Raw genomic sequence first — 6,000 nt, 5'->3', positions numbered from 1 at the left:
TGGTCGAAATGAATTTGGGCATTTACTTCAAACAGTAAATCTCTTCCCAACAAGGGCGCTGGACACTCAGGTATCACCAGAAAAGAATGGGTTACCTGGTGGGCCCCCAAGTTCACATGCCGTTTTGCAGTCCATCCATATCGTTTAGTCCCGGTTGCTCCCTGCACCTAGCTACTTTTTTAGACATGGGTCCATCTTTTTGGTTTAAGACTGAGTATTGGGCTCCTGTGTCCACTATGAAGCCAACCAGTTTTCCCTCCACATTTATAGTTACCCAGGACTCGGGGAGGGGCTTCGAGCCCTGACCCCCCTAGTCGCTATCCTCACCCACGTAGAGGATATGACTGTCTGGAGAGGGAGTCTCGTTCTTGGGGTTTTTGGGCCCCTCTTTTTGATTTTTACGGTTTTTTTCAGCTCTAAATTTTTTTTTTTTTAATGCGGTCCTCTCTCTCTTCTGGGGTCTCTCTATGATTAAAAACTCTCTCGGCTGCCCTCACTAGATCTTGCAAGGATTGTTCATTTAACCTCTCTATCTTTTGTAACTTTTTTTTAATATCGGGGGCTGCTTGATTTACAAATGCTAACATAACTGCCACTCGTGACTCATCTGCCTGTGGGTCTATAGGGGTATACTGTCTAAAAGCTTTCATTATCCTTTTTAGGAAGGCTGCTGTGCTCTCATTTGGCTGTTGTCTCACTGGATTTATTTTGGCCAAATTAGTTGGCTTTTTGGCGGCCCCTCTAAGGCCAGCCATGAGAGTCTGACGGTACACTCGGAGACGCTCCTTACCTTCAGCGCGTTTGAAGTCCCAGTTGGGTCGCACCAAGGGGAACCCCTCCTCAATGAGGTTAGGCTGTATTGTGGGCCTCCCATCCACCCCTGGCACATTTTCCCGGGCTTTTGACAGGATCCGTTAGTGCTCTTCTGTAGTAAAAAGTACCTGTAACAGTTGCTGACAATCATCTCAAGTGGGATTGTGAGTACACAGGATAGACTCTAAAAGATCAATAAGACCCTGTGGTTTTTCAGAGAAGGAGGGAGTCTGGGTTTTCCAATTGTACAAATCACTAGTGGAGAAGGGCCAATACTGATATGTCCGTTTTCTACCCTCTCTGGCTGGCCCCGCCCAGACCGGAAACGCATGAATGGTGGAGGAGGGAACCTCCGGGTCTTTTTCTGCTACGCCGGCCATTTTTTTTTTTTTTTTTTTTGCCTTTCTCCGAGTTTCCTAGGTGGGGCCTCTTTTTCTGGGAGGAGCTGAAGGCTTGGTTCTCTTTTTGGCTTCTCCCGATGAAACCTGTGGAACCTGTGGAAGCAAAGGCGGGGAAGAGGGAAGGGAAGTGAGGGGCTGAAAAACAAAAGGTTTTAGCCAGGCCAGGGGGTTTTCCACCAGGTCCTGTCAGACTAAAATGTATGGAGTTTGGTCTGGCTGGGTGTCCTGAAGGGTAGGGGGTGAGCACCTTCTCTCTGACCGCTTGAATAGTAGGCAGGCTGAAGGTGCCTTCTTGTGGCCAGCTGATATCAAAAGCAGGCCACTCAGCAGAACAAAAAGTTACTAACTTGCTTTTTTTCACCAGCAATGATAGATTCTGAGCTCTAGACTTGAAATCAGAGAAGTGGTTAATCATAAGAGATAAAGGAGTAGAAGTTGTTTGTCCCATGATCACAGAAAAGTACACTGGGAGCTAACAGAGCACACAAAGAGCAACGCAGACACCACAAATAGACAAACAGATAACAAACGCAAGGTGGCCACCGACAATGCACTCAATCTTACCTGCAGGATGTTCACAGAGCCAGCCGCCTCCCCAGCACGAAACTAGGCCCCGGCCTTACGCTGACTTGCCTCTGCACTTTACAGCCAGATGCCTCCCCAGTAAGATACTAGGCCTCGGACTTAATCTGGGCCTCTGCAACGTTAGCACTGGTGCTCAGAGCTCTTATCTCCTAACGAGGTTACTCCCTTCTACCAGGAGAGTTGTCCTCCCCAGCGGGACGGAGATCCCGGACGAGCCCCCAAATGTTATGCTCCGAGCCTGTATCTCCGAACCGGCCGAGAGAGCAAGTCCACCACAGTAATGCAAAAACAAGAAGGGAGTTTATCTCTAGCGTGCTAAGGCTCAAGTCTCATCCCACACAAGGGAATCCGACAAGAGCCGCAAACAAAGGAGTATGGCGGCTTATATACAGGCAGTTCTTTGTCTCAGTTACAGGAGTAGCTGGCGTTACATGATTGGCCAGGCAGGATGAGCGCATATCCTGTCTCTTTCTGGTAAACATGACTCAGGTCCTAGAGACCGTCGTTTGGTCCCTAACAACAGAGTCTTTAAATAGGTAATTAAATTAAAATGAGGTCATTGGAGAGTGATTGGGTCCTGATCCAGTATGACCAGTGTTCTCTTAAAAGAGGAAATTTGGACACAGACAGGCATAGAGGGAACATATGTGAAGACAGAGGGGAAAACATGGCCATCTATGCTAAGGAGAGGGCCTAGAACCCATCCTTCCCTCATGGCCCTCAGAAGGAAGTAAGTCTTCTGGCACTTTGATCTCAGGTTTCTAGATTCCAGAAGAGTGAGAAAACAATTTTTTGTTTTTTCAACCACCCAGACACCCAGATGGGAGTACCTTCTTAATGCCAGTGGTGAAGGTGAAAGTGAAGTTGCTCAGTCGTGTTCAACTCTTTTCGACCCCTTGGACTGTAGCCTACCAGGCTCCTCCATCCAGGGGATTTTCCAGGCAAGCATAAGGGAGTGGGTTGCAATTTCCTTCTCCAGGAGATCTTCCCTACCCAGGGACTGAACCCTTGTCTTCTGAATTGTAGGCAGATGCTTTAATGTCTAAGCCACCCAGGAAATCTGCCAGTAGCAGTAACATAGCAGCCAGTAACATAAATATAATGCTACAATCCCAATCCTCTGTCTCTTTACCTGTAGACCAAAGATACTATTAGCACTTACCTCCTTAGATTGAAAAAATAAATTGAAAAAAAAAGAAAAATAATGCACAGAGTCTAAAGATAATATACACTGAACACATGGCAGCCAATAACTAACGTGACTTTTCCCCCCATATGTCAAAAGCAAGATGTAAATGCCATATAATTTAGTCCTTGAGGGCAGATCTTTGAGTAGAGCCATAACATAAACCCTGACATTCAGTAATCCTGTAAATGACAAAATATTAGAGCAAGTTAAATAAAAAACTTCCAGATGTATAAGGAGATAAAGTAAATGAAATATACGAGAACAAAATGCTAAAGATGGAAAAACTGAATAGAGTACCAAAGCAGGTCATTCTGATATTCTGAACTAATAAGAGAATACCTGAAAGCAATCTAAACAGGTAGAAGTAGCACAGGCCCCAGAAAACCATTTGAGACTGAGGTTATGCCAATACTTGCTAGCTGGATATGTTGGATTTTACTTTAGTGAACCCATGTGTATGATCAGGCCACACAAGATGGCTGTTTTCTTGCTCTCTGTACATTCCCTGTGTGAACAGCCCCTACTTTAAATTATCCCACTCATAGGACTGACCTTTTTTCTTAATCATAGAGATTAAACTTCTTCAGTGCTTGCCCCCTGTTCCAACCAGTAATTGTTGTATTCTTAGAACAGAATAGCTCTAGCATGCTGGGTTAATAAAGAGAAACTTTGATGGTTGTTAACCAAAGGAACTGTGAAGGAGGTCATCTGTTGGTTTCCCTGGTAGTTGATGAGCTCACATGACATCCATTCCCACTGTAATTGATACACCTCACCACCCTACCCCCATGAAGACTGCTGCCTTGTCCTGTCTGCTATTGGTACACAGTGGGGAGTCACTCTAGAACTCTGCTTCAGACCTGTAAGATACCCTAGCCAATAAACTGTTGATGTCTCTGTTGCTGTCTCCAGACATTTCCTTTGGTCTCAAGGTTGGGGGATTACAGGACTTGCAGGGCTACAGAGTACAGCCTAATACCATGAGTCTCCTGTAAAATGGAGATAATAATGCAGCCCCAGTTTTCTTAGGACCTTATGAGATGATATACACTGCTTCCAAGTGTGTTCTTGGAAGCTGGATGAGGTCCACAAATGTTACTATGAAAGAGACATTAGTTTTTTTTTCAACAAAATAAGTATTTAATTTGAGAAATAAAAAGTATAATAAATGTTTCACCACAGAGTGATCTTCTCTGTGTCATACAGTTTTGTATTTTCTGAGTCAGACATATAGCGTCTTAATTGAATAGTACATTAGTTAACTAGTATTTTTTTTTTTTTTCACAGCTGTACTAAGTACCATTGGGAGCATGGAAATTTATTGTAAGTAGTATGTGGACTTTGGTATTTAAAATGTTGAAACAGAGAGTGTAAATATCATTCTGTTTTCTACTGTCTTTAAATCTTTCTGATGAAGTAACTGGGGATGTGTTAATTTGGTGCTGGTAGGTCTTCAAGGCCTAACACATGTTAATCCTTGCTCCCTTCCCTGATCGTTCAATGTCATACAAAGAACAATTTTCAGGCTCAAAGTGCATGCTCTTGTTCAATCACAGCTGACTCTTTGCAACCCTATGAATTGTAGGCCGCCAGGCTCCTCTGTCCATGCAATTTTCCAGGCAAGAATAACGGAGTGAGTTGCCATTTCCTCCTCCAGGAGACTGTCCTGACCCAAGGATCCAACCTCAAGTCTGAATTCTTACCACTGCACTACCTGGGAAGCCAAACTAGTAGGCAGTAAATAGCATATAACTGAAGTTAAATAATATATATGGGCTTCCCGGGTGGCTAAGTGGAATTGGCCTGCATTGCAAGAAATGCTGGTCTGATTCCTGGGTCAGGAAGACTTCCCTAAGAAGGAAATGGCAACCCACTCGGGCTCTTGCCTGGAAAATCCTATGGACAGATAATCCTGGCGGCCTACAGTCCATTTAGTCACAAAACAGTGGGAAACAACTTAACGACTAAAGGACCACCGCTGGGAGATTGAACCTCCTGCTGGGAGAAACAGTGGAAACAGTGGCTGACTTTATTTTGGGGGGCTCCAAAATCACTGCAGATGGTGATTGCGGTCATGAAATTAAAAAACACTCCTTGGAAGGAAAGTTATGACCAACTTAGACAACATATTAAAAAGCAGAGACATTACTTTGTCCACAAGGGTTGGTCTAGTCAAGGCTATGGTTTTTCCAGTAGTCATGTATGGATGTGAGACTTGGCCTATAAAGAAAGCTGAGTGCCAAAGAACTAATGCTTTTGAAGACTCTTGAGAGTTCCTTGGACTGCAAGGAGATCCAACCAGTCCATTCTAAAGGAGATCAGTTCAGGGTGTTCTTTGGATGGAATGATGCTAAAGCTGAAACTCCAATACTTTGGCCACCTGATGCAAAGAGCTGATTCATTTGAAAAGACTCTGATGGTGGGAAAGATTGAAGGCAGGAAGAGAAGGGGACGACAGAGGATGAGATGGTTGGATGGCATCATCAGCTCAATGGACATGGGTTTGGGTAGACTCCAGCAATTGATGACGGACAGGGAGGCCTGGAGTGCTGCTGTTCATGGGGTCGCAGAGTCGGACAAGACACTGAACTAACTGAACTGGGAGAAAATATGCCATCCTGCTACTCTCCAGGTTTCAAAGACTGCCTTTTCATTTAGAATTTCTCCCTTATTACAAGGTAAAGAAGAAATGAGTGAAATGAACTGTTGGGCTGACTCAGAGAAGAAACTGACATGTTCTTGATTTTTCCCTCATAGAATCTGACCATGTAAAAAAGTGAAGAGTGGTGCCGTTACCAAAAGGGGTGAAACATTTAAATTTAAGAACATGATGCAGCACCAAACTACGTGAAAAAGTAGGTAGGACAACCTGCTTCTATGCGTGCTCAATCAGTAAGTCGTGTCCAACTCTTTGTGACCCCATGGACTGCTCTATCCATAGGATTCTCCAGGCAACAATACTGGAGTGGGGTGCCATGCCCTTTTCCAGCGGATCCTTCCAACTAAGGGATC

The sequence above is a fragment of the Ovis canadensis genome, chromosome 20 (assembly GCF_042477335.2).
Source record: "Ovis canadensis isolate MfBH-ARS-UI-01 breed Bighorn chromosome 20, ARS-UI_OviCan_v2, whole genome shotgun sequence".
Classification (NCBI taxonomy): domain Eukaryota; kingdom Metazoa; phylum Chordata; class Mammalia; order Artiodactyla; family Bovidae; genus Ovis; species Ovis canadensis.
Note: the sequence above shows the minus strand (reverse complement) of the source record.